General features: G+C 39.1%; 1 long non-coding RNA gene across 2 annotated transcripts; it reads right to left on the bottom strand.

Annotated features, from left to right (window-relative positions):
* On the bottom strand, positions 268–23,444 carry LOC110392491. Of its 2 annotated transcripts, XR_002434426.1 has the most exons (4): positions 23,299–23,444; positions 21,533–21,659; positions 16,038–16,152; positions 268–3,792 (listed from the first exon to the last, which is right to left on the bottom strand). It is a non-coding gene; the product is annotated as an uncharacterized LOC110392491 (long non-coding RNA). The 2 variants fall into 2 exon arrangements; XR_002434424.1 differs by lacking the exon at positions 16,038–16,152.

The raw sequence follows: 24,818 nt of genomic DNA, 5'->3' as shown, positions 1-24,818 counted from the left end.
GAGACCTGAAAGCAGTCTTTCAGTATCTAAGGGGAAGGGGACAGTCTCTCTAGCAGGGTCTGCTGGGATAGGACAAGGGGAAATGGTTTCAAACTAAAAGAGGGGAGATTTGGGCTGGATATAAGGAAAAAATTCTTACAGTAAGAGTAGTGAGGCACTAGAACAATCTGCCCAAAGAGGTGGTGGATCCCCATCTCTGGAGATATCCAAGGTCAGGCTGGAGGGGCTCTGAGCACCCTGATTGAGCTGTAGGTGTCCTTGTTCACTGCAGGGGAGTTGGACCAAACAGCCTTTAAGGGTCCCTTCCAACTCAAACAATTCTATGAAGTTTCTTCACCTGTTTCTAAAGTTACCATGTGGAAATATGATGACTTCAGTCAAAAGCCATCTTCAGCTCTCCTCCAATTTTACTGCAAGGCACTGCAGGCAGCCAAGTCTCCAGCATGGGGAATTGAACAGCAGGATTGTCTTTGTTTTCAAAGAAAAAAGAGAGTGAGGAATCGAGATGAACATTTCTTAGGTTGCGTGTGACTGTAGTCATACCTTGCTTACAGTATATATCACGAGAGACAATTAAATGCTGCAGGTTTTTGGATGCACTCCCAATTCTCAGTCATTCTCTCTTTAGGGGTTTAACTGTGGTTTAACTGCTGTTGCTTTATCTAGAGCTAAGCAGCTTGCACCAATTTCAGGTTGCTGCTGCTTATTAAAAATTGAAGTATACCTTTCCTCTGTTGTTAGGGGATATAGGTGAGGTGCTGAGAAGCACTGAAATTGGGTTTGCAAGTAGAAAACACATGGCGTTGGCTAGACTGCATAAATAAGGCTGGGGTGGGGAGCGCTGCTTCTACAAAGCTGAGATGGCCTTAACCGAGAGCACTACTTGTGTTCCACCATTTTGTCAGCAGGAAAAGTCTGGCTGAAAAAGTAGTCTTGTTTGTAGTGTTCTTCCTTCTAAAACTGAAGTACTTGCTGCTAAGCTGCAATTCAGGCAAGTGCAGCGAAGCAGCTGCAGGCAATTCTGCTGCTTATTAAGCTAATCGGGGCTGTATCACTTGCTCCCTTCCACCATGTCTGATTTACCTGTTGTCTTCTCACAAAACAAAATTATGCTCTTCAAAGAACTGCTTTTAAGTCACAGCTTGTAGCAAAATGAAGACCTCATAGGAGGCTCTAAGTGCTACTACAAGTAATTATTTTTAAAGATGTGTTTCCCTGTCACTGGCCCTTTTCCTACAGCTCTTGCTCTACTAATGTGATGTTAAAAATGTAAATCTTTCTTCCATATGGTCTGTTCTAAAGTTTGGGATATAAAATCAAGAATGATAACCTAGTTTATAACAGCATTTTAAAATGCAAGTTTTTACATTAAGTAATCTCCCTCTTGCCAGAAACTCAAAAATACCACTTTACATTCCAAGTACGGACAATTATGTATCAGCTAAGTTGCTTCAAAACACCTTCATCATGTGCTTAAATGAACAAGCTGGCTTCACACTGAAGAATGTGAAGAGCATTCATATGTTTTACCTTACAAGGTTCAAATGTACAGGCACTATTCTTCACCTAAAAGGCAGTAACAGGCATGTGAGAGAATATAATGTCTTGAGTGATTCCAGATTATTGCCAAGTAAATGTTACCTAGCAGTTAGATGCGGAGTTGTTTGCTCTCCAGATGCTGATTACATAACTAGTAATGTATGACTGATAATATGCTGTTCAGCTGATACAAAGATACCAACATATGGAGGTATAATTAATGCAGATCCTCTAAAATTTCTTATTAAATATACATATAATATATACATATTTCATAGATTGTTGATGTTCAGTTCCTTCTTCTGACTAGATTCTATTCTATAATTTTCCTACGTGTTTTGAGAGTGAGAACACACATGTGATACAGCCAAATTAACAGTAACTGAGACAGGTAACAATCTAGAAAACAGATGGACAATTTACCGCATTAAATTGACTGCATTTTAAGATAGTTGTTTGCTAAGGCCACGTTAGAAGGTTTGTGTCATCACACCGGGGGTCATGGGACAGACCCTGTATTTGTAGGTGTTCCAGTCTCAAACTTATTTGAGGCTTTTGAAAATGATATAATTATTTCTGTCATCAGGAAAAATGCAAAGTGACTGCAGTCTTATATATATAGTTAAGCCGTTCCATTCTTTTGGCTTTTCAATTGACTTTTACTGCAGCAGACTCTGTGGAGGCCTATTGCATTAACAGGAGTAAAAATGAACCTTCTCACCGTTGCAGTATTGCTGCCACGCCTAGGGTTTTTTAGAGGCTTTTAGAAGGAAATTTATGGCCTGTTTTATATGCACAATTAATAGTAACACATTCCCCAATGTTTTTGTAATCAAATGCAAGGAATAAAATTCCACAGGAATATTCTTCTGTATGCATTTCTTATATGCATACCTAAATACAATTTTACAGCCAGACTAAATCTTCAATTTCACGTCTTCAATTCCGTGTCTTCATTAAGAATGTAAAGAGTTGCTGAAATCTCCCTGAAAACCTTTTAAAAAAATTAGAAAACCAATTCACTTTTTAATCACTCAGATTTCCTTCATCTGACTCCTCCTCATTTTTCATCTCTAAGGAGACAAGCATTGCCTTGAAAATAGTCTCCTGGTTTCTTGGTAGTTCACTTGTTCCCATTCTAATTCTGTTACCTCGTGCCTTTTATTTACAGCCTTAGCCCTCTGCTAGTGACATCAGAGGTGACGTTAGAGAGGGCTCTCTCTGGGGGCGTGGGAGACAAGGCAGCAGGAGGAAGAGGTGGACTGTCCTCAAGAAGCTGATTTTAGTCCCAGGGAGATAGAAGGAAGGAAAGCACAGAACATATTGGGGGGAAGTTGAACTGCTCCTACATAAAAAGATATTTTAAGCTCATGTCAGCTGTTAGAAATCAATATACAGAAAACTCAGTTTCAAAGATTGCCTTCATTATACTAGAATTATACAAAATGTATCTGAAAAATACTAGCATGAGTTTTGTTTTCAGGTTTCCTGGCCTGAATTCCCCTCTGGTGTTGCTTAGATCTGGTCCTCATTTCTATTTTTCCACCCTGTCTTCCTCTCTTCCTACTCCCGTCTGCTTCCTAAAATGTTCCCCTGCTACGTACCCTTCCCAATCCGCTCTCAGTATCTAATGAAATTGTGCCTCCCCCCCTTGTAGTACTGACTGTCTCTAGAGGCTGAATTCGGTAATCCACTGTATTTTCTCTATTTTTGTTAGTAATTAGATGGTAAGATAAAGGATGCCTATGAACAACCTAAGGGAATAATAATCTGTACGCAACAGAGCTGTTGTGGGACTTAAGCACTATGAGTTAGAAAAGAAAGGGGGTTCAATAAGAAGGATTTAACATCTACAGATGCATAGCGTACCTGTACTTGTGAATCATTGCCTGAATCAAACCAAACCTCTTGTAAAATCCCTGCTTACACTATTTCTTCCTGGTCTGGACTTCACTTTTAAATGCGTGTCATAATATATGGAGTAGGGCCTGTTTTGCTTTCTGTACTAGTATTTATTGTGCAATAACTTTCAAATCAGATTTATTTTGATAAACTTCAGGAAGCTGAAGGTCCTGTTTTAACTAGGATGTATGCTCTGTTCAAACTGTGCACATTTTAAACATCATACTTCAGCTCCAGATGCGGCTGACAGCATTCTTATCCGCCAGTGGCCATTCATCTGCAGACCTTCTGGCAAAACAGGGCGACGGTGAAGTGGTTATGGAGGGGATCAGCTCATCTTCACTTCAGGTCCTGATGAAAAAGAAATATAGAAATGATAAATGGAGGACTGAATATTCATTTATGAGCCACTCTGATCATTAAGATGATTTTTTTTTTCCCATTTGATTTAAGTTGGAGGAAGAAGGGCCAGGTGGTTACAAATTGCAACCTGTTTGGTAGTGGTGTATAATGGATCTGTTGGCCCAAGCACCAGCATTTTTTTAAAATGCTTAATATTGCAGGTAACTGGGTGTGTAACCATGAGAAATTGAGGTGATCAGAAGCAGATATTTAACAACAAGCACAAATGAATGTTTGTTTCTCTCCTTTGCAACAGGATGTAGGGAAGACTAGAATATTTCCCCCACAGCAGGCTGTAATATCACTAGGGCTTCTACTGCAACTACTGCAGCTGCTGCTCTGTGCTTTTCCTGCAAGAGAACAGAACCCTGTAAGGAGCTCTTGCATAATTCTTTGATCATTACTGAAACTACATAATGGACCTCTTTAGTGGAACTAGTCTACTAAAGGGCAACTGTCACTCTTAGACCAAACTTTGCTTGTAAAACAGAACAAAAAAAAATAATACTTGCACTGCATTTCCATTGCTGTTATTGCAAACGTATTCTAAGAAGGGATATCTTTTATCCAGTTATCACTTTTACTTCTCCTCACTGTGCTTCTAACGTTTTGTATTTTATCATATCTTTCGCGTTAAGATACTTAAGAATTAAATCAAATGAGCTACATGGCACTATTGTGTAATAGGCTACAAAAGGGCTGAATGCATCTTGACCAGAGAGGAAGCGGTATGCAACCACAAACAGAACATCCTAAGGAGAGGAATACAGACACTTTGACACAACCTTTACTAGGAAATTCATAACTTATGTGCTTTTCCAGGGCTGGAAACTATGGCACAGATCTATGATACACACCTGGGGACGCATGGGAGAGGTCTTGTATCTCTTGATTCTGTCCAAATGTAGCCAGTTCTTTGCATGAAATGAGTTGGTATTGCCCCAGTGACATCCGTCCCACTATACTGACTTTTGTAAGGTGAAATTTTAGCCAACTTCCCCTTCAAGTTAGATACTGAGAGGGAAACCAGAAACTGATAAATGGCTTCTCTGCTTGCATACTGCTGATAGCACGCAAAGCTGCTATCCAAGCATGTAATATTTGAGATGCTTATCTCTCTTTTGCAGAAAACCTTAAAAATTACAGCAGGATGCTAGTTGTTCAAATAGTTTATGTTTATCAGTGCACTGTGAAAAGCAGTTGAACAGAGAACTAACGCTTTTTGCTACACCAGAATAAAAGTAACTTTCTTAGACGAGGATGATAGAAAGAAATACAGTTGAAATACAATGCTGAATAACATCCAAGCATGTCAGGACAAGTTTAATTGCATCAACTGCTAACACCTGTTATTAGCAAAGGATATTTCTGTACTGCAGTCATGATGAAAGACAGAAATTCTCAGAACTGGTTAAAGAGATTCTGCCCTGATAACAGATTGACAGCCACCCAGGGTAGATGGGGAGGAACTGTGATTGACATATGACTGGTAGCAGTAACTGTGAGTGACATAAATGTGTATGATCTTATAGGATTGCTATGTGGGTGGGTTAACAGAAACAGACATGTAGAAGTTGGAAGCAGTTGCTTGATGAAGCACAGGATGAAAGTTTAAATACAGATCTTCAGGAAATGCCACAAAATTCATGCTTCTCTCTTCTTTGTTTATCTTTCTTCAGGATAATTATGACAACAATAAGAAAGCTAGACACACAAAGAAGAATAACTCATATCTATGTCTGTTCCTTTTTTCTCCCAACAAAGAGCATATTACAGAAGTCCAGTTCCTCTTGGGCTGCTCAGAGCTGGCCCAACTTTAAAGTCTTGGTTGTTAAATTCACATAAGCATCCAAGAGTTTGCTTGATGTTTGTTTACCCCCTTCCTCTCAGATTTCAAAAAATAGGCCAGAACTACTTGGAGAGGAGATCCTTTCAGCATTTCTCTGTTTTGTTTCACACTGAAAAGAAAATACAGAACTTTGAAATGAAAAATGACTGGAAAAAAACTGACAGACAATTCCTGGGTTTCTAGAACTATTTGTTTAGGTTCAACTCCAAACTGAGACAATGGCTGGCTTTTTTGTTTTGTTCCTAAATCAGAATCAGGCTCTAGTCAATATGTGTCATTCTAATAGCCATGCCTGGTGATCGTATCAGGATTAGTTGGAAGAAGAAAAGCTGAAGGAGGCTGCAGCTTTTATGAAAGCTTAAAGAAGGCAAATTAACAGTGTTCAGGGTTGAAACAGTATTGTATTTAAGATCTGCCTTAGGGTAAAGGTTTTGTACATAACCAGTCAAAATAAATGATGTTGTAACAATATTAACGGTAGAAATTTTTAATTTATATTTTGCCCAATGTCTGCATTTTTCCTCTACTGCATTTTGGTAGTTGCTTGGTGCTCCAGGTCTTAAATCCAAAACTTTTGACTCTTCCTCTTGAAGTGATGATTTCTTAGGGCCAGCAAAATGATTCTCAGAGCTTTTTAATGATGCAGAAACTAAAGCTGCAAAGCCAGGTGCAAAAGTAAACAGTGAAGATCAATAGCAATGTTATCTCCCTTGTTCAGGACATCTTGCTGCAATTTCAGTTCTTCTTTCCAAGTTCTTGTCAAGAAGTGAAGCTGTTGTCAAGAGATGTGAAGTACACTGCAGTCTATTAAGTAGCATTGCCTTCACTTAGACTGATGCATTTGGCAGCAGTTGAACTGTTAGAAGTTAATGCTGTAGTTTGTTCTGCTTAAACTTGTATGTGTCTGCTGAAAGTCTCTTTTCAGAACTACCTGGACAGTGTTTGCATTTCTGTCTTGTTCCAAAACTTCCCTTGCATTATTTCTGTTCTCCTTACTGAAGCCTTCTTATTTGCCCACTAAAGCTGATCTCATCCTCTTCAGGCTTGAGGAGACAAACCAACTCTAAGCCTGTGTTTCTGCACGTAGCTCTGTTCCCCCTACCTTTCTTCCTTTTTTTGGGCTAGTGAATCGTCACTGTCATTTTAAATCTAGGCAGCACGTACGTCTGTTCTGAGATGTCCTCAGTTACTTAAAAAAAAACCAACCCTACTATTACTATGTAAAATGAAGTATTAATTACAGTGGATGTAACTTGTCTTCTGAGACCTGCTTTGTGGGGTGAAATGGGAGATTATATGCTAAATCAATGAGCATCTCCAACATACTTAAAAATATGTGTTTCATGGCTTGCCGTTGGCAGTTTAGGCAGCGTTATGATTTTGTTCACTCATGCTCTGCATTGTTTGTACATTACTTTTCCAATAAAATACACTTTCGACTTCTGTTTGTGCAGTAAGCATCAAGAAACATTTAAATCTTGTTACAGAACAGCTAATTAGGCACCCTACCTGGTGCATATATTTAATGTAGTAATACATATATACAGTATCATATTAACAATTTGTCTAAAAGGTCCTCATCATCATGTGCTGCTGTAACAGTCTCTTCTTTTCCTGAAATCTTTTCCACCATGATTTCTTTTTCTTCTCTAATCTTCCGCCTCTGCCCTTGTTCATCATTTCCAATCTTGTCATAAAGGAACATCAGTTTCTGATGAACCATGTTACAATACAAAACTGTGTGACCACCAGTAAAAAAGAGTTGTTTACAACCAGGTTTGCAAGTCCCTACCTTTAAAACTGATGAGGATATGATTTCCCTCTCTGTCTTTAGATCCTGAACTCATTGAGACAGATCCAAAATGACTTAGCTGAATACGTGTGTGTTTGATCCATCTGATTCTGACCCAGTGCTCACCTACCCCGTTACCACTATATCACAATACAAGAAATTTCAATGTTACATGTAGCAACAAAGGCTAAGTAGGAGGATGACTTAAGGAAATCAATTCCTTTTACTGGAAAAGTGATGCATTGCCATCGTGAATTAACCTGCTAGAATTCTCACAGTCCTCCTTCTTTCAGACCTTAAGTAACTTCATCTTTCCTGTGTTCTCTGGCATTCCATGATGGATTTTAAGTTAGTCATTAGTGCGCATTGCAAAAGACTTCTTATGATTGTCTCAGGTAAATGAAAACATCAGCTCATTGTTGCACAGAGGTGAAAAAGGCAAAGGGAATGCTAAGAGTCATACAAGTCAGAAAACACTATTGTACTACTATATAAATTCCTGGTGCATTTTCACCTTGACTATTGCAAAGAACTAGAAAGATTACGGAGAAGGACAGCAAGTGTGGTTTAAGGTATGGAGTCACTCATACAGGAGGAATTACAAAATGGTTTCTTTGGCTTGGAAAAAAAGCAGGAGCTATTATGCAGATCTATAAAAGATGTGTGGTGCAGAGAAAGTGAATAGGAAATGACTACTTGTTATTTCTCACAGCACAGGAGCTAAAGGGCACCCAGTGAATTTATAAGCTGTGATAAATTAGTTTTAATGCAAACTGAAAGCAATGCTTTTCTCCACAACATGTAATCATGAAACTTAGTGCCACAGCATTTTGATGAGACCAAGAACAGAAAGGGATTCAAAAGCAGACAAAGATTTCATAGGATAAATACGTGTGGCTGCTGAACGTAGCCGACGCACACCCTTTATGTCAGGTTCTTGAAAGCATTACATGTCATGAATCTAGAAGTTTGTATCAAAAGATCACCCATAACTTATTTCACTTCTTGTAGCCATTCGTAAAGTGGTACTTCAGTTCTTCTATTACTGAACAGAGGATACTGAACTAGTGGAACCTTTCATCTAATTTTGTACAATTATTCTTATGTTCTCTGAATGATGGAATTCTGACAGTAACCTCAGACACCTGTTCCTGTATTGAATTGTAGTGAATGATTTATGTCATGTAGACTTGGATTTCTTCTCCCTTGACACACCAGACCATACACGTTGGTCTTGAGCAAGGTAGGAGTATGTTCTTACGGTGACATTATTTGATATATCAGAGACAGAATCAGAATGAAAATGTGGAAGATGTTAGAAGATAATGTTCAATTAACCCCATGGTTAGCACCTTGCTTCCTGTATTGCTGATTGCTAAGGGAGCTTACTAGCAAAAACTGGATATAAAAATCCTCAGTACTGTGAGAATCACCATGAGCTTCTGGGCTTTGTGCTATTTGTTTCTGCAGTTTTGAGAAGCATTTCAGACTTTACCAAGGTTTGATGTCTGGGACTTTTTTGCCTCCACGACCATAACTATAAGCGTTGGTTAGACACAGGCACCTGTAGGCGAGAAAGAAATCGCATGCCACTTAAAATCACAATAAAGCCACTTTGGCCACACACTTGGGAAGACTTCAGAGTACTTATCTGCTGTGATACAAGTGGTGAGGCAGCAGGATTAGGTCTCAGTTGTTCTGACTGATCTGGGGCTGGAAAGCTACTGCCAGAGATTACACTGGCTCCTCCTAGTAAAAAGATGCTTCTGTGGAAGCAGGCTGAAATGAAGAAAGGTGCCCAAAGAGCTTCCATACCTCCACCTCCTGGACTTCTTCCTGGGCCATCTCCAATAATCTCAGCTGACATTATACTTCAGCAGGCAATAACTGCAGATGTGACTGGAGACAAGTTGTAGAGGCCAGGGATGGCCCACATGCTATGTGGTAAACCTAAGACTATGAAAGAACTGGGTACTGGCGTTGCAATCTGTGCCTCTCCTTGTGATCTGTGCCTCTCCACAAGTCCCTCGTGGAAAATGTTGGAGTAGGTATTACAAACAAGCCTGAGGTCCCATTCTAGAAGAGGCTCACACCTCTGTGTCAAAGCTGAATTGCTCAGCTTTTGCCTTGCTATCTGCAGTTTGCCAAGCATGTGGGAGCAGACAGCATGCATTCTCATTCTGATGACATGAAGGATAGCTGGACATCTTTCTCTTCCTGTAGCACAGTTACACAATGAGCCTGCCATGGTCCAAACCTCCATGGTCTAGGGAGCTTCAGAATGTGGCCAGGCTATGGGGGAGATATTTCTAGAACAAGGCAACAGGGAAGACATGAATTAGCCAAAGTGTGGCTTGAACAGGACAAAGTGCAAAGAAGAATAAGTGAGTGGAGAGGTATGAAGGCCACTGCTTTATCACAGAGTGTTACAGAAGTGCAAACGTCTGATGTCATTTCATCTATAGTTGCTTTCGTTAAAAATGCAGTTGGGAACAAGCTTGTTCTCTAAAATAATTGGCACCATTTTAAAGGAAGGTCAGGTAATCTCTTCTGTGATGGGGAAGGAGATGTCTGCATATCACGTTGGCATCCCAGTGCCTATCAGATTCAGCTTTGTGAGAAGGTGCTCATATATTGGCATTTGCCTATGAACCAAGCTACAAAGCACTTGGATATTAGGCGGCACTTACAATTTTTTAATAAAGGTAGATGATCATATAATATCAAGGCCAGTACTCAGTTTGCCAGAATTGTGGTTTTGTAGTTTGTTGTTGAAAGTACTTCATATGTACTCTAGGCCATACCATGAAGGACCATCAGGATTGCCTCATCTCTGGAGGTATTCAAGGCCGAGTTGAATGGAGCCCTGGGCGACCTGATCTAGTGCCTGTTTTAGTAGTTGGCAACCCTGCCATGGCAGGGGGTTAGAACTGGGTGATCTTTGAGGTCCTTTCCAATCCAAACCATTCTGTGATGATTCTATGATGTGTTAGAATGGGCTGCTCTAAACATGGTCCACAACCACATCTGAAGTGTGCTCAGACTTCCTTACAAGAGGAACTTGTGGTTTTGACTCCAGCTGGAGCCCAGGTTGGACAACTGGGGAACACAAAACAGGAAGCAAAACTTGGAATTAAACAACGCGATGTTGTCCAAACACTTAAAAACCTCCTTATGTTGCCTTAAAGTAATGCTACCATCAATAAGATTCAGGCCCCTAACTTCCAACAGAGTACAGCCTAATGCTCTTACAACTAGAAAGTCAGCTGTTCTCCTGCTGCCATCATAGTATGAGAAAGTACTGCAGTTCCCTATTTTTAGAACAGCGCAAAATATCATAACATTGTGCAGTAATTGTGCCTGAGTAACTACTGCAGTTTTAGAGGAGTTAGTATCTTGCAGTGATATTTAATTAGACAGTGAGTTGAAACAGTAAAGTGCCTTCTAAATGCTAACTATTAGTATTACAAAGCATGAAAAAGTAGGTAAAGGAGAGCACTGCAATGAGTTAGAAAGCTCTGCTTTCCTAAATTCCTGTAGACTATGCATGGAAATCAGAATGGACGAAAGCAGGTTTTATCTCAAACCATTTTAAAAAAAAAAAGATGTACAAGCTTATGCTGACTTAGCAACCATAGAGATGAACCTTTTTCAAAATCCTCTTTTGTAATCAGATTGCATGTCTTCCTTCAGTGCTATAGATCACGTACAAGCCCTGGCACAGCACATGTGGGCATCGCTAATAAGATTTACTGTTTATCCATGCCAGGTTTCATCAACCACTGAGAATGCAGCTTGCTGAGCAGAGGGAAGAGTTGGGTTGTTGTGGATGCTGCTGGTACTAATAAGAGAAGAAATTTGGCAAGAATATGGCAGAATATTGCCATAATATAAAAATGTTTTTAAAACAATATATAGATGTGTACAATTTCCAAACTTCTTTGAAAAGCAGGGGCACAATTTATAGGAGATGATTTGGATTCAAGGAGGCAAACCAGTTACAGCAGGTTTTCGCAGAGCCCACTGAAATAATCATCCCAGGCAGGTAGGAATAAGAGATGAAGCTGCACTCCATTTCCCCCCAATATATCATAAAATATCTGGGGGCATACTGCTCCCCTCGTGGGTGCACAAAGAATTAGTTGCCTTGACTGAAAAATACATCCTCGGAATTGCACAGTGTGGAGTTATAACTGGTTACAATTTGTTTAAAAATTGCTCCTCTGAGGACAGATGCAGATTTTTTCCTTCTTTTTGTTTTTCTTTGGGTTTTTTTTGTTTTTTGTTTTTATTTCTCTCTTCTCCTGCTGCTCTGCAATTCAGTTGCTGGAGATCTCATTTACGCAACAGCTGAATGTAGATCCAGTCATGATCTGTCTTCTCTACTGTAAACTCTTAAGGAATGTGTTGTTGCTTGATAATTTCATAAATTATTTTCTCACTTCCCAGTTTCAGCATAGGTCATACCAGCATCCTTCCCTGTGTCCTAATATTAATGGAAGAGCGATGGTATAGTCACCTTACCTTAAAAACTGTTGGTTCCATAACATTCTGCAATCTTTCAGCACATAGTAATTATGAACATATCTTGAGAAATATGCATGGTATTATATTTATGTATAAATCAGTTTCCAAATTAAACATTTTAACTAGCTAGGTGAAATATTTCATACGCTTGACAGATGTAAAACACTGATGATTCACACACTAATTAACTAGTTCTAAAATAGTCTCTTTTGTGCAGAGCCAGGCATCCAATGCAACTTTAAGGTAGTACAGAGTTTTGCTGGGAATACTCACACAATTTTATAGATATTTTATGCATTTATTCACTATCGATAAAAGTAATTCTGCTAATGACACAGCATTTTACAAAAGATCTTCCAAAACACTTTCTCGGGGCTTCATTTCTGCTGACTGGTAGTCAGATGCTAGAACCAATTTAGCCAGGTAGCCTAATGCCCTGTGTATGTCGCTGAGTCAAATTGCGATATGTTTATTCATATTAGGTAACACCTGGTTGATTTAAACAGGATTACTGACAATGTAAAAGTATTAAATGTGAGTATGCGGCGCAATTCAGAAAGGGTGTCTCAGTGGGACCTGGGATCAGTGCAGTTTTACAACATGAGATAAAATGAGCTCCACCTCAGTGTGCTAAAATGTCCCAGTGAGAGCTATCCTGAAGGAGTCTGAGCTGCACATCACGCTTTGTGATGTGCAGAGGACTCAGGCAAAGCTTTAATGTTCAAATGGTGCAGTTTTATCTCTAATGTAATTTTTAAATGGCAGTTTGTGCGTTTGTTTTGATAGAATTCTGATTCCTGTCAATGGATGCCAGGCAAGAAACAGAATCACAGAATCTTAGGGGCTGGAAGGGGCTACTGGAGGTCATCTACTCCAACCTCCTGCTAAAGCAGGTTCCCTGCAGTAAATTACATAGGAAAACTTCCAGGCAGGTTTGCAGTATCTCCAAAGGAGTCTCCACAACCTCTCTGGACAGCTTGTTCCAGTGCTCCGTAGCCCTCAAAGTGAACAATTTCTTCCTCATGGCCCTATGGCACTTCATATGTTCCAGTTTATGCCCATTGCCCCTTGTTCTATCACTGCCACTGAAAAGAGCCTGGCTCGATCCATTTGACTCTCTCTCATTAGATATTTACAAGCGGTTACTCTTCAGATGCAGGGCCCTACACTTGCCCTTGTTAAGCCTCATCAGATTCCTCTCTGCTTAACTCTGCACCCTGTCCAGATCTCACTGAATGGCAGCACAGACTTTGGGTGTGTCAGCCACTCCTCCCAGCTTTGTATCATCAGCAAACTTGCTGAGGGTGTATTCTATGCCTTCATCCAGGTCACTGATGAAGATATTGAACAAGATCAGACCCAGCTGTGACCGCTGGGGAACACACTAGCTACAGGCCTCCAACTGGACTCTGTGCCACTGATCACAACCCTCTGAGCTGTGCCAGTCAGCCAGTTCTCAGTCCACCTCACTGTCCGCTCAACTGGCCCACACCTCCAATGCTTATGCACGACAATGTTATGGGAGGCAGTACCAAAAGCTTTGCTGAAGTCAGGGTATGCAACATCTACTGCTGTCCTCTCATCTAGCCAACCAGTCATGACATAGAAAACTATCAGACTGGTTAAGCATGATTTCCCCTTGGTGAATCCATGTTGACTACTCCTGATAACCTTCTTTTCTTACAGTTGTTCAGAGATGTCATCCAGAATAAGCTCCCATGGTCCCTTGTATTTAGAAAAATGACAGAAATTTGGCAAGTCATGTTGAAGTCCAAATTCCGGCAGCACTTAAACAACAAGGATAAGATGGCAGACAAAATTGCTACGTTTATTTCAGATATTTGGGCCCAAAAATCTGCCCCTGAGAGCGCATTGTCATTTGGAGTATTTCACTGCTAGCACCAGCTGCTCGCTATTTGTTAGTTACTGTGAAGGTGGGGAAATTGAATGATGATGAAAATAAATCTGTTAGATATTCATCAACTCTTCCCTTATAAATACAGCACTGTTACCCATAACATTTACCCCTGGTGATTTCATAGCAGTGCTGTCAAGAACTTGTCTTGAGTCAAGGCTGCTCACCTGGCTGCTGGGAAAAGTGGGTTTCAGTGTAGCATGGATGCTGCCTTGGAAAAATGTTCTGCTGAGAAATATTTTTTTTTAATTATTTGGGGTGGTGTCTTTTTATACAGGTGTTAAATTTCCTGGAGTTAATCGGGTAGAAAATGCCTCTGAGGCATCATTCAGTTCATTAACTGCAATGCCAACTGCCAGTGTCTGGAGTTGAATGCTAACAGATTTTATAACTCTTCACAATAATTGACAAAGCCAGACAGATTCACAGTTCAGCACAGCCCTCCTGTTCTTACCTGCTGCCTTCTGTGTTTATATCCCCAATGCCTGAAACTTGCTTCCTTTTTTTTAACAGGGGAGACGTGAATATGAGAAGCTGGGTTGTTTTGCTCATTTATGTGAAAATTATACAGATGAGTGAACACCCGGCAAACCAGGACCAGCATCCCTTCCCCCACATCTGCTTATTATTTTAAGGGGAGCATTATTGCTACATTACGTCTGACACTTGCTCCATGAAACAGGTAGCAAAGCAGGAGAGTAGGGAATAGCTGAGAAACTAATCACAAAATTTTAAGATTGTGATTTCCTGAGAGAAATTTACATTCTTAAGAAAAACATGAAAGAAAAAATGGGAGGAAAATGAAAAGATGTTGCTGTTATTTGGTGAGTACGTGGTCTTTTGTTGGCTACTTCAAACTGTGCTCTTTGAAAGCAGTTCTTTTTCCATGTACACCATCAATGTCCCAAAACACAAGGTCTTTCTTGCAGAAGGCAGCAAGCCCTTGTAGAGTTCCTCACTGCAGAGTCCAGTTCACCAGAAAGCTGCACAGTAGAGCAGAGCATTCCCAAAATGACCCGACGTTATTTGAGCACCCATTTTGGATTCTTGCTTTGTTGGAATGGGGACCATGACAATTTAGTCTGCAGAATACAACTCTGAATTTGTATTATGCCAGCACCCATAAAAGACACTCACTTTTCAGTCAGCTACGGATGACATGTGAAACCCAAAGTCCTCATTAGTTGGAGCGGTTAATTATCCCAAATACACTTAAAAGGTTAGAAAGTTAATTCTAGTGTCCTGATTGTTATAGTTTATATACAATTAAAGCTCCTCTCTGCAGTTTCTATGGAATATATGGTATTTCTGCTGTAAGTTCCATTGCGGGTGTTGCAATATGATCATGAAGGGACAATATAGCTAACTATTTAATAGCCTTTTTATCTCTCTCTGTGTGGGATCCCTGCAGCTCTCTTATTTCTTTGTTATTTGAAGTGTTTTGTATATGTGCATTTATAAGACACTTGAGAACGTGAGGATAAAAAAGCAGCAAATAAATATGTTTGGAAAGGATGTGGTGTATTAAATCAGCAAAGGGTGAAGAGCTCTGAAAAAGGGAAGAAAATTGGCTCCACCTTAGAAAACTAAGATGAGAGCTGCTGAGTAAAAAAATGCAGTCATCCAGCTGCAATTTATTAAGTGGAAAGCATTTTTTTTTAAAAAAAAAAAGAAAGCTGTGGAAGAGCAGAAATCAAAGATCACTGTCTGTTTACTGGCTTTTTTGAAGCATCTGTTCTCTAATATCAGAGTATCGCACAAAGACTAATCAACTGATCTTCAGAATACCCTAGTGAGTTTCAGATATGTTAGCCTCATTTTACCATCAGAGGCATAACGAGATTATTGGTCCAAGACTACACAGGAAATCTGTGACAGAAATAGTAATGTAGGCCTGTATCCAGAGCAGTGACTCCGCCATAAAACCATCCAATCTTCTGTCAGGGTAAGAAGGCAACAATGCAGGGCTGTTGGTACAACACATAGCCACAGGAGAGATGCTGGTGAGAGATCCCCACAGCATAGAATCGTTAAGGTTGGAAAAGACCAGTAAGATCATCTAGTCCAGCTACCAGCTGTAGAGCGTTATGGTCATGGTGGAGAAAGCCTACCTTTTAGTCTTGATGTTTGGTTAAAGGCACATTGAAAGGTAGAAATGTATTTTCAGGTAACCTTTGGTGGGCAACTTTGGTGGTACATCGGTTGAAAAGAGTCAGGCTGCTTAAGCTGTAAAAAAGCAGAGGCTGTTTTTGAGCTTTGTCTGTATGTAGTCTTCTTATGAAAAGCAAGAAGACTTGTATGCCAGTGCAGATAGTAACACCTATGTTAGAAGAGGTTACAACATGTCAAATTGATAACAAGGCAGGTATAGCTGAAATACAAAAGAAAAAAAAATCTCTCCTTTATTGCTCCAAGGGTCATTTAAATTGGAATTTCTAATATTTAAAAAGAGTGAACAGCAAAAAGTCATGTTACATAGAATGTTTACAGTTTGTGTCTTCCTTCAGCTTTTGATCATACAGTTTTTAAGACTGTATAACTAAAATCATTATCTTTGTAAAAACTTTTACTCACTGGGCTTGCTGGGAGAGCTGGCCACTTTTTTTTCATAGCTCCTAAGGGGACAGGTGTCATGCAATATTAGCTAAGCATATTTCATTATTTATGTTACTGCCAGTGAGTATGTCTTTGTAACCACATTCAATCTGGTTAAGTGAGCTTTTTGGTATGTGTTCAGGCTTGCACATCTATATTGTAACTGCTGCAGAACATTGAAGAAAGCTGATGCAATTTTTATTAGCTATATTAACCTATTTGTAATAAAGGGTTCTCAGGCTTTCATGCAAATACTCAAGGTATATTCACCAGTTCCATGACGTGCTTTTAAGTCATCTGAGAGCTCGGGAAAAAAATGACTGCTATCATTATGCCTACTTTTTCTGTTCAGTCTTCTGCAACTTAACTGTACAATCTTTAGGGCTCCGCTGATCAAAAAGGTTGAAATCCACTGCCTTCTAGGACTTCTCTGTAAATAGAATGAAATTGCCTTATCCAGTACATTTTCCACAGAGATAGTTGATCAAAAGGAAGATACCGGTAGCAGAATTCAGCAGTGCATATATTTGATCTACTTTTTATTTGCGCTACAGTTTTTTTTATATATATAATTCTGGTAATGTAAAGTGTTTTTTGAGTGGATGCAAATGCAGCACAATTTGCATGTGCTTTCAAATTTCTCATTGCTGCCAAAGCTGTGTAAAAGGGTGTGATTTTGTAATACAGCTAAATACATCCAATGGTTGGCAGTAGTTTAAATGGGCAGCCTCATGCCTTCCCTTCTCCTCCTGCCCACTTCCCCCCAGAACTTCAACCGGAGATTAAGAGAGCTACACTGAAAAAATAATCACTTCTCAAAAAGATTTTAGGTTCTCCAGTAGGATGAGATGAGTACAGCTTTTGCACAAGCACATAGGTGGAGCTAAAACTGAGAGGAAGGAATGGGATGATTTCCTATGGAAATGACTGCTTTGGATCTGAATATTCCTTTGGAAATTCGAATATGATATAGCACATAGTCATGGGAATCATAATGAAAAAAATTAATTCGTTTTGTGTTGTGAAGGTCTTACGTAGCTGTGTCTTTCAGCATTGTTATGCTTCGAAAAGGAGAAGTTATGTGTCTGTATGTGAGTGAGATATATTCTTCAAGGTTTTGCAAAGCACACACTGGAGGCACCTTAATTCTTCAGTTTCTTAGCTTTGATGTGATTATTATTTTTCCCTGGTTAACTGTAAACAGAATTTAGCATGGAAAAAATATGATTATTTCATAGACTCTGGTGATTCACATGCAGGCCTGTTTGTAGCTAGCACTGCATTATGGAATTGGGGAACTGCAAAGGGAAAAGTACGCAAGCTGTTAGGAATTTCTTTCATATCAAGAATGATTTAAGCACTCTTATAAAGTGAACTCTGAAAGAACTCTGAAGTTCTTTCTGTTACGAACTACACAGTATTCCAAAGATTTGACAGATTTCATTAGGTGAAATTAATTGCCTGAAAAATCCAAACTTTTCTGGAAGATGAAGAAGGCTAAGGCTGCTGTCTGGTGAGAAGGAAAAAGCGAGCTTGGGAGGCAGAAAGGGGAAAAACCTGCAGAATAGAGTGCTTTTCTCTGTCTTGGTTAATTTTTTTTTAAAAAGGTGACAGTGGAAGGATAGCATTCAGCGTGCTAGCTGGTTTGTTATCAGCCAACAGATAAACTGAGCTGAAACTCTAGACTTTAGTCCCATGATGATAAGATATTACAGTACATATGGTATGGAAACATTAAGCTGTGTTTGACGACCTCACAACACCTAAATACAGCATGCCTGCCAACTGGTGACCGTACACTGCAGCTGCCATAAACATGCCTGCTGCTACCCTGCACCTGGATTGCAACACGTAGAAATCATAGATATTATTATTGCAGAGGAAGGCCTAGCAGAGGATTTCATATACTACCTCTCCGTGGGAGCCGCTGCAAACAGACCATGCATCCCAACCAATAAAAACAGATGTAATCTTCCATCTATTTGAAATTACTTTGTCATATCACGCAACATTTGTTGCCACCCTGTCAAAAAATTGCAGCAGTTCTGTTTTTCTCTTCATGAAACTAGAACAATATGACATCCTTTGTGTTTTACTGGCTGCCTCTAAACTGCAAAAAATATTTAAGAATGATAAGTCAGGGTGAAAGGTGCAGCAACAGACTAAATGCTGTACACAGTGCCTTTGGTTGGTTTGGGCTGTACGTCAACTTGAATAGTCATGTTCTGTAACTTTGCATTCAATATCTGGCATTTAAGACTTCGAAAAACAAGCCAAAAATTCTGAGTAGATTCTTTCTGATATTAAACATCGGCTGCTTTAGTTAAGCTTCCTTGTGTGACTTCAGCTCAAATGTAATTTACCGCATTTTAGAAGATTATCTGAACAAAATTAACTCCTGGCAATATTAATTATTCACAAGTTTCCTCGCCTTTTATTTTATAGTTTAAATGTTATGTAGAATTATTTACTCATGAATAAATAGCCCTGATGTTTTCTAGACCTTAGTGATATCTGATGTATGTAAAAGCTGTACAAAAACTGCTGAAAATAATGCTTCCAGTGGGCAATTTTTCTTTGTTTTGTGGCATAGAGCCATACTGATTTAGTTAACACTAGGGTACAGTCATCTTATTCCCATGTTATTTCACAGTGAATATCATCTGACAGTTTATTCTGAAAGTAGAGATCTGCCTGGAAATTGGAGGACATTTTTGAACACTACATAAAAAGGAATTAATTTCCTCTTTTACCTATATATCTTACATGATTTGTATGAATACCACTGATCTCTAAATTATGCAAGACATCTGTAGCTGAGAAGAAACATAAAGTTACAAAGATCCTATAACCATTCTGTTGATCTCTACCCATCTCTATGGAGCATTTCATCTGCAGCATCTCTGTTCTGGTATTGGTCTCTGCACTTTTCATTCCCAATGCTGTTGCGTAGCTCTAACAAGAGTCCATTAAGCTGATTACTTGTTACTCTCCTGCTGATGCTTTCCTCCCAGTGCTGCCCAGGCACCTCAATCTTGACCCAAAGCCATTCATGCTTTCCTGGTTATGGGATCCCAATGTACTTTCGTCAAACTATTTTAAGAATAGCCATCAATACACATTGCTATTCCAGTTTTGAATGAAGTCTTTTGATCAAACCAAGTTGTACCAAACAGTGAACAGACTGAGAGGAATGTCTGCCAGATTTAAACACCCACAACATGAGACTATTTGTGACTGCACAAGGGAGTACTATAATAGACCCTTTATTTACTGCTAAATGCTTCCATTTTCCTCTTTTCCTAAAATCATTGAAATATAGACTTTAGTAATATGGTACATTTTTATTTAATTTTTATTTTTATTGGATATAAAAATTTTTATTCACTTATAGGTTTGACATACCTATTCTTATAATTTACACTCGAGATTTTTAGGCTGAAGTTTGTTTGAACCAGAGAATTCTGATGAGGTTGAAGGGGATATGATGCTGGTGAACAGCCTTTGATAGTAGCCCTCTTGGGGACAGCACAGCATGAGAGGTACATCTAGCTTTGTTTTAGCTACCTTGCTGCCTGTTTCCTATATAAATTTTGATGCTGTCAGGAGCCACAAGAAAGGGAAAATAAGGCAGATTTTTGCTGGTTTGGGCATGCTGAACAGAGTGTTTAACATATGTTACATAATGCCTCAGGAGACAAGTCGCAGGCAATGAAAGACCTCTGGCTTCCACCCCATTTAGAATTATAAACCTGAAAATTCAGTACTGTATAGTACATTACCTTTCCTCTTTCTTCCCTTCTTTCTGTTGTCGATAATTTTTCAAGCACTGAATGTGATAATGCCTTTAGTCTCTTTGTAATATCACACTGAAGAATGTTGGACTGGGATGCCCTGTGCAGACTGACCTGATGGACAAATTATTGGCAGCTCATAGTTTAAGTGGTTGCTTTTGGTTATGGAGGAGTACAGGGCTGTCAAACTGCTCTTCCGAGGGCTTTTTAGGTTAAGACATTTTACTTCACAAATGGGATGGAGTAAGACTGTGCATAATGTCTGTTTTCAAAACTTGGGAGAAAGGCAATAGCTAATTAAGATGGTGACACATCTCTTAGAAATGAGTGACCAAGTCTTGCTTTTCCTGGCTTGTACTGAACCCAGCATTAAGCCACACATGCCTTTGAAATTCAGCAGTGAGATGGTGGAAGCATATGCCATCATTTGCCGAGACAGGAAAAAAGGGCATTGAAATGCAAATTCTCATGGTACAGTTCCAGTTTTACATAGTCTAATCTCATAGCCTCCAGATTATTGTACAATCAATAAACAGTCTTGAATTTATCTCATCTACCAATATAAAATCAAGCAAAATCATTATGCACAGCTGTACGACAGCAGTTTCACAATGCAATTATTTTGTTGCACAGAACAGATGCATGCTGTTGGCATCTCAGAGCCAGGAGGAGCTGCATGCAGCTTGTATCAGCTGGAATTCACTTTCACATACATCACTTGGGGACATGAATGCGCAATGTGACAGGCCCATCACTACCAATAATTCATCTAATTTACTATGGCAAGGTGGATACACGGTTGTGTCTGAAAGCCAACAAGTCAGCGACTTCATCTAACAGCTCATGCTGTTCCCAGCAGTGCTACGATCCTACTAATAATTTAATCTTGTATTTGAAGTTCGGTTCTCAACAGTTTGTCTCCTCTTTCTCATTTTCTTTCACTTCTACTTAAAAATATAATGGTCCATTTCAGCAAAATTAACTGCAATTTCACGGTTCGCTACAGCAGGAGTAAGTTTTATACATAATACTGTAACCCATATATTTGTTCCCTGGAATGCAAATTGAATCGATGAGTAATACTGTCCTGTATAAATAACTGAAAAAAGAGGAGAGAAATGAAGATTGTTTCTCTGGCTTTGACTTTCTGATAATTTTTTCCAGGATATTTAACTTAAATAACAATACATATATTTAAGAATACAGGTAACAGTTACCTTTATTTCTTTTTGAACGAAAACTCCAGTGCTCAGCTTAATGCTTCGTTCTTTCTTTTTTTTTTTTTTCTTAGAAAATGTAGTATGCAGAATTTGCTTTCTCACATAATATGTCAGTTGACAATGCCTACAAAACAGAATTCATTTGTCTAGTAGATGCTAATTATCACAAGGGCAAGGATAGAACGTGACTCTTGCTTTTTCATAAATGTGTCAACAATGGGCAAGAAGAAATGCTCTACAAAAGGCTGGACAATGAGAAGTTCATTTTCCACAGCCTCTCTGACATTCAGATTCTCTGTAGGGATTACCAGCAGGTGGAATAATTGATATGAACTGAATAATTGTCTTTGCAGTATGGATACCTTTCTACTGTGAATTGATTGGCATTTCCATTTCTTTTCACTGTAGAGATGTTAGACAGTAATTATTAAGAATTTCTTGTAGGTTAAGAGCTAAAAACAATGTCTGAAGATGATACTGAAAATAAAGATAACAGCTTTCATATGCTGTTACAGATTTCCTAAATTACCAAGTTTCTTAACTGATCTGATTCATTCTGAAATAGAAAAGGTTACTTACTTTAAGTGGTAAAAATGTTTGAGCGGTCAATGTTGTGTCTTTACTTTAAATGTAAACTTCTGGACTACCATCCATTAAGTCAGCATGACCTACCTTCTCCTTCTACTGAAATGACCAAATAGTAGGTTTGGAACAAAAAGAAGGAAGTATTTTTCCGTACTGCACATTAAGTGAGCTGTTAAATTTATAGTCAAGAAGTGTAATGAAGGGCAGAAACATAAAAAGGTAGATTTACAGTGAAAAATGTGGCTCTTCAGTATAATTTTTTATAAATAATCTCTGGTTCAACAAGCCCCTGGGTCGCTGTAGGTAATGACTCCTAGAAGGAATGTCAAGAAAAGGCTCACTATTTCTTTTCTTCCTGCCCACTTTTTGTAAATAGACTTTATCGGCGCTATTAGCTGGAGGTCATTGGGCCAGACAGGCCTTTTGCCTGACCCTGTACACTACTGTAGTTCTCTTAGACTTGTAGTGCATTATTGTATCTTCAGTATGATTTCTTGGCAAAAAGACATTTGCTTCAAAACCAAGCTGTTTCAGTTAGTGGCATCTGTCAAAACTGCAGAATGAGCAAACCTACTGACTGAAACTGCTTCAGCACTTGCTTCCTAATTGACATACACCTGGGAAGCTGCTTAGTAACTTAAGTTGTCTGGACTATCCTAGCACCAAGCAGCCATGTTAATTATCCTATTCCCATATAACAAATTTTTATACACAAATCCTGTCTTACTGTCGTCTCCAGTGCAATTCCGTTCATTAATCTAGGAAAATATGGCTATGAAAGCTCAATATAAATCCCAATCTACTTCAATATGTATTTTATAGCCAGGAAATATTAGTTCTTCTTGCTTTTTTTCAAGCAGTAATTTTCAGACATGGCAAGCAGTTGCTAATTTATTTTCAATTTTCAGTATTTCAGCTCATCTGTCTTTATATTCAAAAAAATTTCCGGTGATCTGTAAGCCTAAAGTCAGTGATTATGTAATTTTTCCTAAGTTGTTATTTGTACATGCAATGGTATCTTTATGAGTTTTCTTCTGAAAACAATATGGAATAGCTGGTTTCCCTACTCTCTCTTCTTTCTGCAGCTACAATTATTTACTATTTTCCCTTGAGCAATTAGTTTAAATAAACCCCCAATTCCTAATTTTAGTTGGCAGGCCTTGTTAAGTCATCCTTACCTTGATCCCTCCCAGCGTTACCCGTAAAACAAAAATTCTTCTGTGTCTCAGTGTTGAAGAAGCTCTTGACAGTGTGTGACTGTTTCTCATCCACTACTGATAAAACAACCCAACAGTGTGAGGCACTCATGCACGTGCCTCCAGTTCTTTCCACAGTCACTCATCCTGTGACTTATCACGTCCGTAATCTCAGCAAGAGAAGCCGCACTACACGTTGGTTCACTGATCTTTCACATAGGTGAACCTGGGGGCCCCTGAGGGTTTTTAGAGTTTGCTTACCTGACTTTTACTTCAGCTTCAGAATACATTTTCATAAAGTTCTTCATGTGTCTCCTGAGCGCCATAGGTAACAGGCTATTTTGCATCTACAATCATTGCGTGATGCCAGCCAGTTCTTCTGCCATCTATTGTTTTCTCCAAATCTGTAAACCAACACAATTATGCAAATGTAACAGTTCAAATGTGGTATCATTCACTTAAATTTTTGCATAAAGATGTGTAGAAAGATATAGGTTCATTCTCCATTTCTCAGCTGTGTAGGAGAGCCAACTGGGATTCCACTTTAGGAAAGATTAAGGATAAAGGTAGGAAAGACGTTGCTTTCTGAAATAACCTTTTAGTCCCAGTCAACTGCCCTTAACAAAAATACAGCAACCAAGACAGACCCAAAGAGAAAATACAGAGAATATTCCTAGCCTCTCTTTTTAAAGAGACTACATTTGAACACCAAACTAGAAGGAAAGTGGCTTGGTTCTTCTCAATAATGTATTCCATAGTAATGAACTGCTTTGACATTTCTAGATTGAAAAACCACGTTCAGGTGTTTTACTATTAAAAGTCTACCAAGAACACAGCACTAGCAAGTCAAAGAAGAAATGGATCGTTGTATTTTCCAGTAAGCTTATTTAAAAGTAGCATAACACCTTCTACTATTAAACCACAGCTTCAGATGACTTTTATGGTGTTACAGTAGTTTGCATTTTGATCACACCTTTAACAAGATCCAAATGCAAATGTCAGATTCAGTGAAAGCTATGTTGCACCAAAAGGACAATATCTGCAACTGGGGAGAAGGGAAGGAAATGCCTCATGTCAATCTGCAGCATCCCTTCTGTCTAAGGAATTGTTGATGGGCTCTAAACAGGAGCAGAGAGGTGACAGAATTAAACCAAGAGCTTCCATTTGTCTGTGAATTGCTCTGCTAAACTGTAACAACAGTGTTTCTAGACTGATCACTTGGATCTGTCAGCTTTCACAGCTGGTATGCTCAATAGGAGGTGCATTTTAGTCAATGCAGTAATAGCATAAAAGGGGAATGCAGCCTCCAAATGATTTAAATGATGCTTGCGAATTGTCATTTCACAGCTTTATGAGATGTTCCTGTTTCCCTCCTTTCTTTTTATTAGTTCACATCAGGCTGGGTAGGTTTCTGTGCAATTCCCAGCTGAGTCACCAGAGAGGGGCCCGCCTTCATCATGGATCAATTTGATTTCAAGCCCTGACAAACACCCAGCCTCAAG

This window comes from Numida meleagris, chromosome 1, assembly GCF_002078875.1.
Source record: "Numida meleagris isolate 19003 breed g44 Domestic line chromosome 1, NumMel1.0, whole genome shotgun sequence".
Taxonomy (NCBI): Eukaryota; Metazoa; Chordata; class Aves; order Galliformes; family Numididae; genus Numida; species Numida meleagris.
The sequence above is the reverse complement of the archived record's forward strand: the minus strand, read 5'-3'. Positions and strand labels throughout refer to the sequence as shown.